The sequence below is a fragment of the Mauremys reevesii genome, linkage group 2, assembly GCF_016161935.1.
Source record: "Mauremys reevesii isolate NIE-2019 linkage group 2, ASM1616193v1, whole genome shotgun sequence".
Lineage (NCBI taxonomy): Eukaryota > Metazoa > Chordata > Testudines > Geoemydidae > Mauremys > Mauremys reevesii.
In genome coordinates, this window is record NC_052624.1 from 165532437 (window position 1) to 165549019 (window position 16583).

The window sequence follows — 16583 nt, forward strand, 5'->3', positions numbered from 1 at the left end:
CTACCTAAGACATTGGGCTTAATTCCAAAGCCCTAGCAGGATACAAAAAACAGACATTTCGCCACCTAGTTCATCTGCAGGACCCAAGCTTGCAGATTCATTTAGAGTCCCCCTTCATTCACTAGAGTAGGGAGGCTGACACCCGAGCCTCCCATCTCCCAGGTGAATTCCCTAACCACTGGACTACAGAGAAATTCTCACTCTGTCTGGCCAAATGACCATTTAAGTATTTTATGTAATGTAAAATAATTTCAATAAGAGAGAGACACCCCCAGCTACTATATAGCTTCATGGTTAGGGCACTCAGCTGGGCAGTGGCAGACTTGGGTTCATGGATTCCAAGGCGCAGAGATGGTGATGGTGGTCATCTAGTCTGACCTCCTCTACAACACAGGCCATAGAACAGTGGTGGGCAACCTGCTGCACACAGCCCAGCAGGGTAATTCGCTGGCAGGATGCCAGGCAGTGTGTTTACATTTACACGTCTGCCCACAGCTCCCAGTGGCTGCGGTTCGCCGTTCCCAGCCAATGGGCAATGCTTCCCGCAGCTCCCAGTGGCCGAGAATGGTGAACCATGGCCACTGGGAGCTGCGGGCAGCCATGCAAATGTACACACACTGTCTGGTGGCCTGCCAGTGGATTACCCTGTTGGGCCATGTGTGGGCCATGAGCCGCAGGTTGCCTACTACTGCCATAGAACTGCCTCAAAATAAGTACTAGAGCTGACCTTTGAGAAAGACATGGAGAATCCATTGCGACCCTGGGTAAATTGTTCCAATGGTTAATGATTCTCACTGTGAAATATGTATGCCTTGTGAATTCCACTGTGTGGAAAGTTAAGGATCGCGATGCTGAACCTAAGTCCTCTTTGCGGCTCTAGACTTTAGGCTCCCTGTGCCTAAGTTCCCATGTGTAAAACAGGGATAACAACACTTCTCTACCTCACAGGGATGTTGTGGGAGTAAACACATTACAGATTGTGAGCTGCTTAGATACTACACTGCAGGGGGAGCACATAAATACTGTAGCTACTCGCACTCTGTATGGGGGGAATTTTGTCCCTTAAAGATTTTACCTGGTACAAAATTCTAGCTGTTCTTGGGTACAAGCTGACTCAGGCATACTTTGACCAGCTCTTGAAGATACTGTACATCTTCATTAACAGTCATGAAAACTTCGGAAATTATTTACATTTGGCTGTTTTAAAAATGTTTGTAACAATCAGAATTCACATCAGCAATCAGCCTTCTTTGTAGTATGGCTTTTTTTATTTTTGTCTTATAAAAGTAAATGACTAGTGTATTCAGGCATTTATTTATGGAGGAGAAACTAAGTGACTGTCACACACACAGACACAGACACACACACACACAAAGAAAAATCCAAACCTTGGTCCCCATCCTTGTCTGTATCCAAGCTTTGGTCGCTACAGCTCAAGAGGAAGGTGGGGCAAAGGTAACTTGAAACCACTTTCAGGGTTCACCAGCAAATGGGATCCCCTTGACCATGCTTCTTTTTCCCTTGTCACAATCCCTACATTGGTCCTTTGGCATCAGAGGATTTACTTCCACAAAGGGAATCCTCCACTGGCGATTTAAGATGGCTTTAAGGCTGTTCTGCACTACCAGAGTAGCATAAAGCTGTTTTATAAGGATTTAAGATGTAGCCCTTAACCTTAGATCTTTCCATAACTTCTCCTCCAGGGAATATATTTTCCCCTTCTCTATATATTTTGCATTATCATTTGTTAACTTTATTATGACATATTATTCTCCTGGGTCTTGAGCTTCCCTCACCCTAGGACTTTCATCTGTAAATTAATGATGGCATGTTAGGGAGTAAGAGAGTACTCAGCATCAATAGGGTTGGCAGCACTGGGCCCTGAGTTTGGATCCAAATCTGCATTCCTTGTGTACCCAAGTATCAGGGGGAATCTTTTGCATTCTTTGTGCTCCCAAAACGCTCACTCATATCAATGGGAATTTTGAGTTCTGCAGTGAAATTCATCCCTGTGCAAAAGGTCCAGCATGCACCACTTAAATCCCATGTAAACCCTGATTTCAGTGGGGTTTAGGCCTCAGACTAGGCTTCTGCATTGGGAGAATTTCTAGAGGGATGCATTTATTTGATTCTCTAGGTATCTAGAAAATATAATCTAAAGAAAAATACATTTGCCCACAATTAAGCTTATTTCTCCTACTTTCACAAATCCAAATTTCCATCTGTAATATCACGACTTTGAATCATATCTTGGAGGGGGATGCTCCTGCATGTGCAACTCGTTTTTATTTGTTAATTTTTAACCTTGTAATTGTTTTAAGATGTTTTTATAGGAGTGTCTTTATCCCATAAAGGGCTTATTTCCTTTGTTTTCCCACATCTTTGTCTGTCTTCCTATGGCTGTTTGCCTTATTTAAACCTCCCAATTTTCCCAAAGACTTGCTGAACACTGAACTTTTTGGGACAGTTCCACACCTGGTATAAATTAACCCAAGTCTATTGATTTCACCCGTTTATACCAGAGACCTGTCCCTCAGCAGGTTAACATACAAAAAATAAATGAACATAGTAGGTTTGGCTTATCAGGCAAATAAATACTCCATGCTGTGATTTACCCTGAGTAGCAAATATGATATTTTCAATCAAATGCGAGCGTTAAAAATGACCTAATACCGTGTAGCGAAATACTGAAGGTAATCAGTAAGACTGTTGTTATTTCCTGAGATGGATGCAATCTGCTGTTTTCTAGCTTCCCTACCAATATCCAGAAAAATAATGATGTGATTTAAGACCATAAAACTTGTAGCTCAATTGTCGCAATTTATGTTCCTGTAAACGTGATATAAGCCTGAGTTGCCCAATTTTTTGGCTGCATATTGTAAAGGATTTTTTCATCTCAAAGGCCAGAGCAATTTACACAATTTTACTTTCAAATTTGTTTTAAGTGAAAAACCTTTGTTTTGCAGAAAGATGTGGAGATTTGCCTCAGTCACAACCTGCTTTTTTCATAACTTGAATTTATGTATATATATATATATAAGAAATGGAAATATTTGTTCAATAGATAGATTTCTTTCAGGGTGACACAACTGAAAGACAAATCATAAGAAGGTATAATACAACCATCAATATGTTTCAATTCCCAAGTGGGAACACTAAGCAACCTCTTGCTCTAACCTTTTCTCCTTCTTCACTGAATGTAATGTTTTCAGATTCTGTTAGGAGTGTGTCTAATTCATTTTTCCAGCTTAGTAAGACTCGCCCCAAGTCATTTCCTATTTGCTGTCTTGCTGTGAGAGGAGCCACATTCTCTGTGAGAAGTCACTTTGGTTCTAGTGATTATCTCTGGTGAATGAGCATGCTCAGACCTGGTCCTGTAGTCAATGGATTGAAAGGATGCCTGCTCATGCTGGGAATATAGCTTAACAGTATGTTAATAAACACACAGGGAATGTGTCATGCAAACAAAGGCACACAGCCCTGAGGCTACAAAACACAGATTCAAAGACAGTAATAAACTTTGAAAAAAAATATACAATGTTATAATTTAAGGAACGACTTTGTTATAAATGTGCCTACGTTTGCAGTGGGAAGAGTTAGCACTGAGATGCACTATCATTTTCCCTTGTGCTTGCTTTGATGAGTATTACAGTTAGACGGATGGATTAAAGGGAACTAAGTCCGTTCTCACTTTTTGGTGAAACAGTTTACAACACAAGGCATATTTCCTACCAGGCTATTAATGACCTTCCATTAAATTCTTTAAAATGTGGGTGATTGAAAGCAAACCTTTGCTGTTTTCCTGCAAGAGACCTTCAGTTTATAGGGTTGCTACTGCAACTAATGCTAAATTGAAACTTGTCTCTCAACTACAGTACTTCAAAACTATTTTACAAACACATTTGTTCTAACTTGCATTTCTGTGTAGTATCAACATCCTGTTACACTCCCACAAATAAAACAAAAGTAGAAGCAGGCACTAATCTTACCAAAGGATAAAATGTTACCCTTCCACTTACATAACACACATACACATTCCCCTTCCCCCACAATGATCCACTCCTAGACACTCAGAGAGAAATATAAAGCTTCTAATATTAATACATCAAAATAATGCAAGAGAAAGTTAATTTTAAAGGAACTAAACACAAAAAAATGATGCTGGAAAGATAAGAAATATCCACAGACTAACTCCAGACTGTTCTGAAATCAGGAAGAGAAAACACAGCAAGATGCAGCATTTACTCTCTCACACACACCTCTTTTGTTTTCATTATTTGCATAATAAATTAGGATTGGGGGAGGAAAAATAAAGCTACATTTTACACATTTATTTAGTTCTGAAAAGCAATCAAGATCTATAATAGCCTCTTGGTTCTGAAGTTTAACATAAGCTTGTGTGAGTGAAGGAGCAATTGTTTTTGCTCTTTAGAAAAAATGGAATTTAGAACAAAATAATCCATGGCTTTGAGATCAACAGCAGTTTTTTAAACCAGCTCGCGGTCCCAGTAGCAGGTAATAGACTTGAGAGCTTAGTGGCAATTAAACGTTAAATAACTTGTATTTTTCAGTTTAGAAATGTGTCATTTACCAGCCATTCAAGTGGTATGAAATACAACAAAAGTAAATAAAAAGCCAACATGACTACATGCATTAAGACTCTAATTCAAAGCACAATAAAGTTGATGGGATCTTTCCATTGACTTCTATGGGCTTTGGATCAAGCCCTAAACACAATGGTCCTATACAGTGGTGGCAGGAAGTGCTATGGGCCTTCTGAAGAAACTCTATGTTGCTCACACTGGTGGGAATATTTTTACATCAAGGTATTTTACAGTAAGCACGCTTTACTCCACGCGGTGTTGCAGACACCTTTGCATCCCCTAAGGAGGAGGACTTGTTCTCAGCTGCAAAGCAAGGCACAAAAGTTTGATCTTGGACCAAGAGTTAGCATGTCCCTATCCTGGCCTCCTTCTTCCCTGTTCACTACTATACAGCAGTTGATGTGCACAATGCAGCAGATCCTCAGCTGGTGCAAATTGACATCAGCTGAGGATCTGCCCCAGCATAAGAGGTGCCAAACAAGAAAGTCCAGTTGAGAAGTTGGAGTAATAGGCACTGTGCAGCTCTGAGCTCACTCTGGAGAAACCCCCCGGTGGACATAGTTGGACACTGCAGCAGTATCTCATCCAATTAACAAATCCCTATTTCCTCAATGTGCCTGCTGCACCAACAGCCAGGTATTATGGGAGGGAATGCTTGCCCTAAAACAGTCATACAAAACAGCAATGCAATGGATAGCTAAATCTGGATACATGAGCACAGTGCGTGGGTGTGTTGCCTCCAGGGCACAATAACAAGGAGAAAAAATTAGTGAGTGCTGGGAGTTTTTGGGACGCAAAATCAGTTGATTTTACACACGCATATTCCTAAATATTTTGCTTGGGTGATGAAGTGCACTGAACCACTGGTACCAATTTACATGCATTGGTTGGCACAATCAAACCTACTGAGCTCCACCCTCTGTGTTTCCTATGGGGCACTTCACAGCTATGCCAGCAGTGTCATCGTACAGTAAATGACTTACCATAGCTGAAAAGCAGGTCTGTGATAACTGCTCTCGGTTCATTGACATGCTGCAGCTTGCAGCAGAGAGCCGTAACCACTACTGCATAGTACTGCACTGCAAAAGGTCAGGCATATTGTATTGCTGGGATATATATAATTCAGTGTTTGGAGATGTCCCAATAATCTGATGCAGAGAGCAAGAATGGGGCAAAGGCTGCTGTGTGGGCAAACGCGAAGATTCTGTGTGCTGCTTCTGGAAGCTGCAGCTCAGAACTCCCAGCCCAGGGATAATAAAGGAAAGGTGATTGTAACCTCCCTTTGCTCCCTCCTGATTCCAGATTGCTCCAGTAGCAACCATGGCCCCCCGGAATAATTTTGGCAACTTGATATGGGGGTGGCAGCCCTAAGGGCATCTGCACCATTGACCCTGCCTATAATATTATTGCCATAGGCCCACTCCTTCCAACTCCTACGCTGGGGCTTGTGGTGAGAGGGGAGAGGTCATAAGCAATCTATAGGAATTCTTCCATAGCTGGCTCTGGGGCTGTTCCAGCCCTTTATAAGGTCCTGTTGCAGTTTATAGAAGACTCAAAGGTAGTATCTCTCTCTAAGTCTCTAAAAGCCTTTTATAGCCTCAGGCACACAACACTGTGACCATTACAGATGCTTGGCCCATATTTTCACTGTGTGACGTTTAGCGCACACTTTCTAGGATCTCTCTTTGTGGAACAGTCTTTCAGGTTATCCTTTGGCACAGATGCCAAGTTCTATTTAGCTCCTTGAGTGACATTTTTCAAGTATGCTGGAAAGTGAAATGAACAAGCCTTTGATCCAGCCTGTCTCCTCTTCTGGTAGTAATGTATTAATGATAATGCATGACACATCTATACCACCTTCCATCCAAGGTGCCCTGTGAGAGAGGGGACGGACAACTGTCCCTAATGTATGGACGGAGAAAGTGAGGCACGGAAAGGGTGCATATGATAGGCCTACAAGCCACTTCTCCTCACAGCCAGGAATCAGAGGGTTGAAAACTCAGGCCACATACTTAGGAGTCCTTACCCTCAAAATGGATTAAGTTGCTAAGCGTAGGTATCCAAGTTTGAAAATGTCAGCCTTTCTCAGTGCAATGCCAGGTAAGACAATTACCAAGAGGCAAGTTCTGTGTTTTAAATAATACCAAGGCCATGAGAGAGAGACCTGTAAATGCAGCCCCAAATATTATTTGAACATAGACAAAGCAGCTCTGCGTATAACTTCTTCACGGTCCTCTGCCTCACCTCAGTATAATCCCCGCACTGAGTTGTACATTAGTCAAAAGGCAGAGAAGGCTACAAGTTCTACCGCACTTACAGCAGCACAGATCAGCCAGTGTTTTCAGTTAAATCATTACTTATTTACTTTTATTCCCGAAGCAGCATCTGGTCCTTAATCTCCGGAGCAGAGGGAGCCATTTTCACAGAGCGCAGTGACTGCATGCCAAGGAGACGTTTCCAGAGCTTCGTGAGCTGACCATATGCTACATCTTTCCCCAGCTGGAGTAAAGCCATGCAGTCACCACTTAGTTCTTAACCAGTATGGGTAAAAAAAAGTAAAGATGAAAGGGAAATCTCTGCGAGGTGTGTGTCAGCATTGCGGAGAGGGGGAATCAACATGCAGTGTGTCTGTGTAATGAGTAAGAGAGAGGATTACACAGGTAAGAACACTCCAAGAAATAAGGGGTCTTTGTTAGGGTTTCCACAGAATCCATAACCACCTGGAATCTGGTTGGGGCTGTAGTTGAATGTCCATGAATGTCTGAATTGAATGGGGACACACCAACTCAACTCCTTCCAAAGGTTCAATTACTTAAGCAAACCTCAGACCACATTTATAGAAAAGTTTCCCAAATAAAAGTGACCAAATGATGGGGGGGGCAAAAAATGGAGAATAATTTAATTGAATGATGGGGGGGGGATTAAGAATAAACTGGCATTATTCATTCCTCACTAGGGCTGTGTGAACAATGAACAAAATATTCTTGGATAATTTATCATGTGGTGGGGAAAACAAATCCATCAAACAAATCAGTCACAAATATTATTTTACTGGTTCATTTCCCATTGGTGGGACAGCAGTGGCGGTCTGGCTAATGGGAAGATGCCTGTGAGGAGGAGGATGAGTAGAGTTGTACAGACACCAGGCTGTGCGATTCCCCTCACCATTGCCAAAGAGATTATTAGAGCAGATGGGTCTGAGGTGCAAAATTTGAATCTGGATGTAGATCTTAAACTTCTCAGTGTTAAGAGATATCTGGCTACAGGGTTTGATTTGAGCTCATCTCTGGTCTTGATAAGGGAGAAACAATGCTGTATGCCCCTATGCCCTTATGCTGGCCTTCTGACTCTGGTGGCCCCCTCTACCACCTCTTGAGTCTAAAGAAGGTGCTGGTTGGCCAGTGGCCCCAGCACATTCTTTAGGGGTGGATGTAGCTATCCAATGCAATGGGTGCACTTGACTAAACTCTTCTTGTTGTGGTCAAGGGGGTCACCAACCACCCAGAGTAGCACCCTTTACACGGGCACCCAGCCCAGCATGGAGGGCAAGCCTTAGGCGGGTGGGAGAGAGGGTGTAGAGTGAGCCTGCTCTGGACACACACTGCAGCAGCTCCTGTCCCACGGGGGTGGGCCCAGCTATCCGCTGCAGGCATTGCCTCCATGATGACAGAAGGGCATTCCGGCCAAATTTCAGAGAGTGGTGTTGTGGGGTTGCAGCACCACTCAGTCTGCAGCTTTTGTGGGGGTTGATGATTTCTGTGGCGGCAACAGAACCCATGAACCCCACCCCCAAAGCCACCACTGATAGCACAGAAGTATGGTCAGCCTCAAACTCCATAGACTCCTGCAATAAATTGGAACAATCCTAGTTTTTTGGGTTGGGGAGGATTAATTATGATGGCAGGGGAGGGGGGCGTTAAGGATTGATTTTCACTCTCCAAGTAAGCTTTCAGGAGATGTCCAGAGTCAGTCTTGCTAACAGACACTGCAGGATCTGGTTTGTGTGCCCCACATGAGTCACCCCTGCTTTCTAGCCATTTTTTCTGGGGGGTGTTTGAGAGTAAGGTGTGCTCCTAGAGAAATGATATTAGAATCTAAAGAGAGCTGCTTTCCTTGTACTGTAGCAGATAGTTAATACAATAGCAAAGTAGTGTGACTCTGGTGATATTCACTAGGGAGCAGGCTACTTCCCAGGGCTCAAATTATCAGCACAATTTCACTGCTGCCTCCAGAAAGAGATATGTAATGCTGTTGAATTTGGAGTTTAAATCAGAGGGAAGTGTATGTATTAAATAGATATATATTTACGCAAGAAAAATCCCTTTATGAAATACATGTGATGGAATTCCATTGCTTAAATTCCTTAGTTTGAAATGTTACAGGTGGGCAGTAAACCATCCAGTGTTCAATCCTCCCCTCCCTATCCTCTGTTTGGTTGATTAGGTATGAATTTTGCATGCAATTAAAGTTGTGCCTATAGCTGCTCATCCTTATCATTACCATGACTAAAACATACCTGTAGAATGACCCTGATTCGGGCTGGTGTTTGCAGAACAACATGATTTTAATGAAATAAAAGGCACATCCTACTAAGCCCGGTTTGAGAACACCACCTACCCTGTCGCCATTACAGACAGAGACAGAAATATATCAAAGCCACCTAGGCACTTAAAAGGGAATAGGAAATAAAAGGGATGTGTCCAAGCAGTGCTGGTGGCAGGTGTCGGAAAGTGAACATCAGCAGGATCAAATAGAAGAGTTTTTCTCTGTTGCTTCTTGAAAGGAAATAAAAAAAAATCCGAGACCCTTACATTTTGATTAAATACAAAAGTAAGTTAGATTAAGGGAACACTCAAGAAGAACCTGGTACCAATACATGGGGATTCAGAGTTTGGATCACTCACCTCCTAGTACACAGTACAAAAGCACAGTGCTCAGCTTTACACATCTCTCCTGGTATGCTCCAGTGATTCTCTCGGGACTGCTGAATAAGTTCATAGGTGGGCCGGGGAAAATGGCAAATGGGTTTAAGATTCTTGGGATGCATCTTGAAAGCATCTTGTCTGGTAAATGGCCTTTACTTTCACCTGCCTCAGTACAATCTTTTACAGTGCTCTACCAAGCAAAAAGCAGAGGCTGTATGCCACAGAGATAAAGCCCATTGGAGGATAGGATGGAAGAGATAGGGGTCTCAATCTAATCTTTTAGCATAGCACCTTTACCAGTCTGCCTTTGCTTTCAAAGAACTCTTTTAGCCCCACTTTGGTTAGTGAACAGGATGAGGGCTCTGGAAATCTGGTTCATTTCTCTGTTCTGCCACTTACTTCCTAGGTGACCTTGGGGAAGTCACTTTCGCTCTGCATGTACTGTATGCAGGACTGATAGTTCCTAACTTGTTAATGTTTGAAGTTACAGTCTTAATCATGTTCTTTTATTATAGTTTTGTGTGTGCAATTTCCTAGGTTTTTAAAAAACCAAACTGAAAATATGGTAATTTCATCCCATGGCCTCACATTTACACCCACATGGGTCATCAACTTGATTGGAACTTTTAGATCAAGCCCACAGACTCCGTCCCGTACCCCAAGTATGACATCGTCTACCCTGTCCTCTCCAACCTGTCCTTGCCCCAGTCTTGTCTCTTCCCCACCTCTTGCTGCTCATCCCAGCCTCATTCTCCACTCCTACTCAGTATCAGTCTCCATTCCTCAGGATTCTCATCAAAGTCTCAGTCTCCTTCAACAGCAAGTCCTAGCCTCACCCCTTCTGGACTCTCTGTCCCCTCCACTCCCAACCCTAATCTCTTAACACAGCCATTCCCTGTTCCCCCAGATCCTTTCCCCCTGTCTCCTTTGCCCAACCAGTCCTAGATCCACCCTCCCCAACTCGTCAGTGGATCTCTCTTTCTTCCCCACCCTGGCCTCTAGTTTTCCCCCCGCCCTGTGTCCCTGTTCCCCATCCCCAATGTCTCCCAATCCTTATCTCCATTTCCAGAATCCTCATTCAATCTCAGTGCTCCCCTCCCCACTCTTTCATCCCCCACTTCCTTGTCTTAGGGCTTGTTTACACTACCAAGTTTTGTTGACAAAACTTATGTCGACACCCAAATGTCGACAAAACAAAAATTGCCAAAGGGTGTTCACATTTGCTCCCTCTGGCAACAGATATGTCCACACTGGGGCCATCATCACTGACGGGGTGAGCAATGCACTGTGGGTATGTATGCCACAGTGCAGTGTTGTGAGAAGGAAGAGCTGATTGCTGTGCATCTTGGGATTCTCTCTGAGTTCTCCCACAGCCCCCTCAGCTGCTAAGACCAGCATCAGGAGTAGCTCTGTGAGCTCTCCATGGTGAGGAATGACAAAGCAGCACAGCAGTCTATCCCCCTCCTCCTGCAACAGCAGTCTGCCTGCTGCTGTGTTCCTAGTGCCGGGCAGAACAGGAGCATTCCAATGATTTGCTCTTTCTTTGTTCCCCAAAGGGAGCAGCACACAGATACTTCCTGCAGCTTTGAAAGAGGAGGGGTGCACCCCTGTAGGGCAGCAGAGATCAAAACACTGAGCAGCGCAATCAGGGCAGGCATAGTGGGGTACTGGCGGAAGCCAGTTCTGTCGACAAAACAATCAGCAATGTGTACAGTGGCTCTTTGTTGACAATGAAGGGAGGGGAAAAGACAAAAGTCTCTCATAGGGGTGGAAGTTTTTTGTTGCTAAAATTGAGCGTTTTTCGTGACAAAAGTCCCACTGTAGTGTGTACGCTCCTGCTGTTTTGTCACCAAAAGGCAGTTTTTGGTGACAAAACTTGCCACTGTAGACAAGCCCTTAGTCTTTTTGGACAGCCAGTACCAGTTCTCCCCTTGCACCCTCGCTCCTCATCAGATCTGTCTCCCATCTTCCAACCCCATTCATTATCAATCCTATTATTCCCCCTGCTCAACTCCTTATCTAATCTTAGTCACACACAACGCACAGCCCAATCTACTGGCTCCCAGTCCTCTCCTCCTCTCTCCCTTGGTTCATAGTCTCAGTGTTCTTGCCCAGTCAATCCCACTCTCCCCTCCCCACCCAAACTCCCGGTTACAGTTTCCCTCTCTCCCGCCAGCAGCCTTCAGTCCTAATTTCTCCACCACCATCCCAAGCCTCCCTGTCTGAATCTAGCCCTCCTCTGTCCCTTAGATCTGGCTTCTATTCTATCCCCTCCTCTGCATTCAGTTCTGGCAACTTCCTCCTCCATGTTGCATGGGCCCAGCAGAGGAGTCATGGAGAGTACAGAACAGCCCATCTCCCTGCTCTCATTTCAGGTGCCAGTACCTGCATACAGAATATCCTGCAGCAGCGCAGAGCTGCAATTGCAGAGAAAGTCCAGCTCAGCTTTGCTCAATATAGACACATTTTGTGAGGAATTTAGCTGCTAAAATTTAAGGCACTTCTACTGAGCACATTCAAACTAATTTTTCCAAGGCTTATCACTTGGCCAAATTTGGATGGATTTTATCAGGAAAAAGGCACAACGCCACCCCCTGCCAAACTTTAAGTCCCTGCTCCAAAACCTGTGGGGGGGGACTACAAAGAAAAGGTTGCACAAATTTTATTAACATGGTAAATCAATGTATTTTTCCCTAGCCTTGTTCTGGAAAAGGCTGACCCATTTTGACTGAATGTTTCCAAAAATATTCAGCCTGAGTCAGACACCTGGCATATAGAATTTCAGCCTAAGTGTTAAAATTTGGCGAAATTTATAAGCAAGTGAGAACAGGATGTTATAATTGGAAATGTCAGGCAATCATAATAATAAGGGGTGCTACCGTCTATAACACACACTCACCAAAGGTGGTGTAATATGGGCCTTGGGGTGAGAATCAAAGCCTGTTGAATGGGGAAAAAACTCATCTTGATTTAAATGGGCTTTGTATAAGGCCCTTCTGAGTGCTGGTTGAGGGGAAAAAAAGGGGGAGTGAAATGTGAAGGATCCCTTTAAATATAATAATATAAGTGGCCTCATTGTGCTTTGCTTTACTGAGGTCAGCTGTGTAAATGAGATCAGAATCTGATCCTCTGGATCTGAACATAAGGAAGTTTAGAGGCTATGTAGGCTACTATAATACTTGGTTTAATTTTCTATGGACATTTGTGTGATTAAATTTATTGGCCTGATTGTTTGACGGATGTGAATTTGAAAAGGGCATGCACAAGATTTTAAAAGTGTAGGTACAGGTATTTATGCACAATTTAACAAAGCAGGAAAAAGAAATGGCACCATGTGATTTAACTGACCAATCAGAACTAGATTCCTGAGGATCAGATTCTGATCTCATTTACACAGCTGACCTCAGTTAAAGCAAAGCACAATGAGGCCACTTATATTATTATTTTTAAAGGGATCCTTCACATTTCACTCCCCCTTTTTTTCCCCTCAACCAGCACTCAGAAGGGCCTTATACAAAGCCCATTTAAATCAAGATGAGTTTTTTCCCCATTCAACAGGCTTTGATTCTCACCCCAAGGCCCAGATTACACCACCTTTGGTGAGTGTGTGTTATAGACGGTAGCACCTCCTATTATTATGATTGCCTGAAAAAGCAAATGAAACATCAAATATTCAGAGAGAAGCATTCTTGATCAAATTCTAGATTTAAAATTGCTGCAAAAAGTTAACAATTTCAAATACTTTCACAAGCAAAAACTCATTAGATAAATTATTAGTTTCGTATTATTCACTTAGATCTATTAATGATAACACCATTTTTCCTGGCCTTTTTAGTATTTTTTGTTGTTTTACATTGTTTGTTTTATGATCTTTTTAATTATTGTTGTCTATTTATTATAGTAATTGCATTTTAATTGTCTTTGGAGCACTCTGCTTTGCCAGGGAGGCACTAAATAAATAAAATCATTATTACTATAATAAACATAATAAATGATAATGGTTATTTCACCATTTATGCTTAGTAGGAAAAAACCCAGGATTTCCTGGAGGTTAGAATGGGGCAGGTAGGAACCAAGACGCCCTGGTTCTAATTCCACCTCTGCCACTGATTACATCTGTGACCTTGAACAAGTCACTTATAGTTTCTCTGTGACTAAGTTTATTCATCTGTGAAAGGATTATCATAACATTTACCTACATCACAAGGGTAGCAGGAGAATTAGCTAATGTTCATAAAGCATTTTGATCTCCTCAGATGAAAGATGCTATATAATTACAAAAATAAAATTCTTAATCTTTTAGATTATTAATGATATAACAGAGACACTATTACAATTTCCCAGGCCAGTGGGCGCTACTGTAGATAGGTTGGTTTAGAATCTACAACTGTTGCATTTTACTCTGCTTACACAGCAAGTAGGCTAGTTTTCCCTAGATGCGTGTGTATTACCATTAACAGGAGACATGCAAACACAATCGAAGGAAAACAGATTCCCAGGTTTCCATGCTAATTATAATTACGGAAAAAAAAATTTCCGGTCCATGTGATGTGTAACCCTCACTGATCTGTAACACTCTGCTCTTCAAAATACTTCCCCTACTCACCACAAGATTCCTAAAGGCAAAAATTGTTGCTGTGCAGTAATGACATAAAAAAGTACTGAACACCAAAACTAGGATAACAGTTCTAAGTTTTTAAATCAAAGCCACTTTGAAAGTTATAGAAGCACAAAATAAACTTTGAAAATGCCAGTTCTCTTTTTTTGTAGTTGTTATTGGAACTTTTGTCATTTAAAAATACCCTGACCCGATTTAAACTAAATGTAAAATTAGTTTTCTTTTTGGCAGTGAAGCCCTATGCCAAGCTTTAAACAAGACTTTTTTTTTTGTTAATAGCTCATTAGAAACTTGTAAAAACTGGAGGTTATTTTAATACCAGCTCCTTAACTCTTGTGGCATTAGCAAGCATGCATTACAATCCTTACTCCACCTGCTGTCACAAATAGACTGCCCCAAGGTGGTATAATTGAGGCAGCACTCCTCTGTATGCTCACTATCTACAAGCCAGTACAGTGCCCTTGTCTAAGCCACCAGACTTTGGTGCAAGGATGTACTGCCTAGAAATGACAGTCAAATTCTAAACTATTCCTATCACAGGGTGGTTGGGCCCCAGTAAATGAAGTAAGTACATCTCTCCTGTTCCAGTTTGGTCAATTATAAGAACATAAGAATGGCCATAGTGGATCAGACTATGGTCCATCTAGCCCAGTATCCTGTCTTCTGACAGAAACCAGTACCAGATGCTTCAGCACTAGTGAACAGAATAGGGCAATTTATTGAGTGATTCATCCCTGTCATCCAGTCCCAGCTTTGGAAAGTCAGAGCTTTAGGAACACCCAGAGCATGGGCTTGAATCCCTAGCCATTGCTGGATCTATCCTCCATGAATTTATCTAATTACTTTTTAACCCACTTATACTTTGACCTTCACAACAAACCCTGGCAATGCATTCCACAGATTGACTGTGCATTGTGTAAAGAAATACTTTCTTATATTTGTTTTAAACATGCTGCCTATTAATTTCATCAGATGACTTCTGGTTCTTGTGTTATATGAAGGGGTAAATAACACTTCCTTATTCACTTTCACTACACCAATCGTGATTTTATAGATCCCATCATATCCCACTGTAGCTGTCTCTTTTCTAGGATGAAGAGTTCCAGTCTTTTTAATCTCTCCTCATACGGAAGCTGTTCCATACCCCTAATCATTGTTGTTGCTCTTCTCTGTGCCTTTTCCAATTTTAATCTATCTTTTTTTTGAGATGGGGCGAGCAGAACTTCACACATTGTTCAAGGTATGGGCATACCATGGATTTATATAGTGGCAATATGATATTTTCTGTCATATTATCTATCCCTTTCCTAATGGTTCCTAACATTCTGCTAGATTTTTTGACTGCCACTGCACAGTGAGCAGGTATTTTCAGACAACTATCCAAAATGACTCCAAAATCTCTTTCTTAAGTGGTAACAGCTAATTAGATCCCATATTTTGTATATATTGTTGGGATATGTTTTCCAATGCGCATTATTTTGCACTTATCAGCATTGAATTTCATCTGCCATTTTCTTGACTAGCCACCCAATTCTGTGAGACCTCTTTGTAACTCTTTGCAGTCAGCTTTGGACTTAACTAAGGTGAGTAATTTTGTATTGTCTGCTGACTTTGCCACCTTCCTGATTACTCCCATTTTCAGATCATTTATGAATTTGTTGAACAGCACAGGTCCCAGTACAGATTCTATTTACCTCTTTCCGTTATGAAAACCATTTATTCCCACCCTTTGTTTCCTATTTTTTAGCCAGTTACTGATATTAGAGGAATTTCCCTCTTAGCCCATGACTGCTTACTTTGTTTAACAGTCTTTGGTGAGGGACCTTGTTAAAGGTTTTTGAAAGTCCAAGTACATATATCCACTGGATCTCCCTTGTCCACATGCTTCTTGACCCCCTCAAAGAATTCTAATAGATTGGTGAGGCATGATTTCCCTTTTCAAAGCCATGTTGACTCCTCCTCAACATATCACATTCATCAATGTGTCTGATAATTCTGTTCTTTACTATAGTTTTAACCAATTTGCCTGGTATGGAAGTTACTCTTGCCAGCCTGTAATTGCCATCATTGCCTCTGGAGACTTGTTTCAAAAATCAGCCATAGTTATCCTCCATTCAGAGACTGATTTAAGCAACAGATTACAAATCACAGTTAATAGTTCTTCAATTTCATATTTGAGTTCCTTCAGAACTCTTGGGGAAATATCATCTGGTCCTGGTGACTTATTACTGTTCAATTTATCAATTTATTCCAAAATCTCCTCTCCTGACACCTCAATATTGGACAGTTGCTCAGATTTGTCAGCTTGAAAAAAAAAGGCTCAGATGTGGGACTCTCCCTCACATCCTTTACAGTGAAGACTGATGCAAAAAATTCATCTAGCTTCTCCACAAAAGCTTTGTCTTCCCTGAGTGCTCTTTAGCACCTTGTTCATCT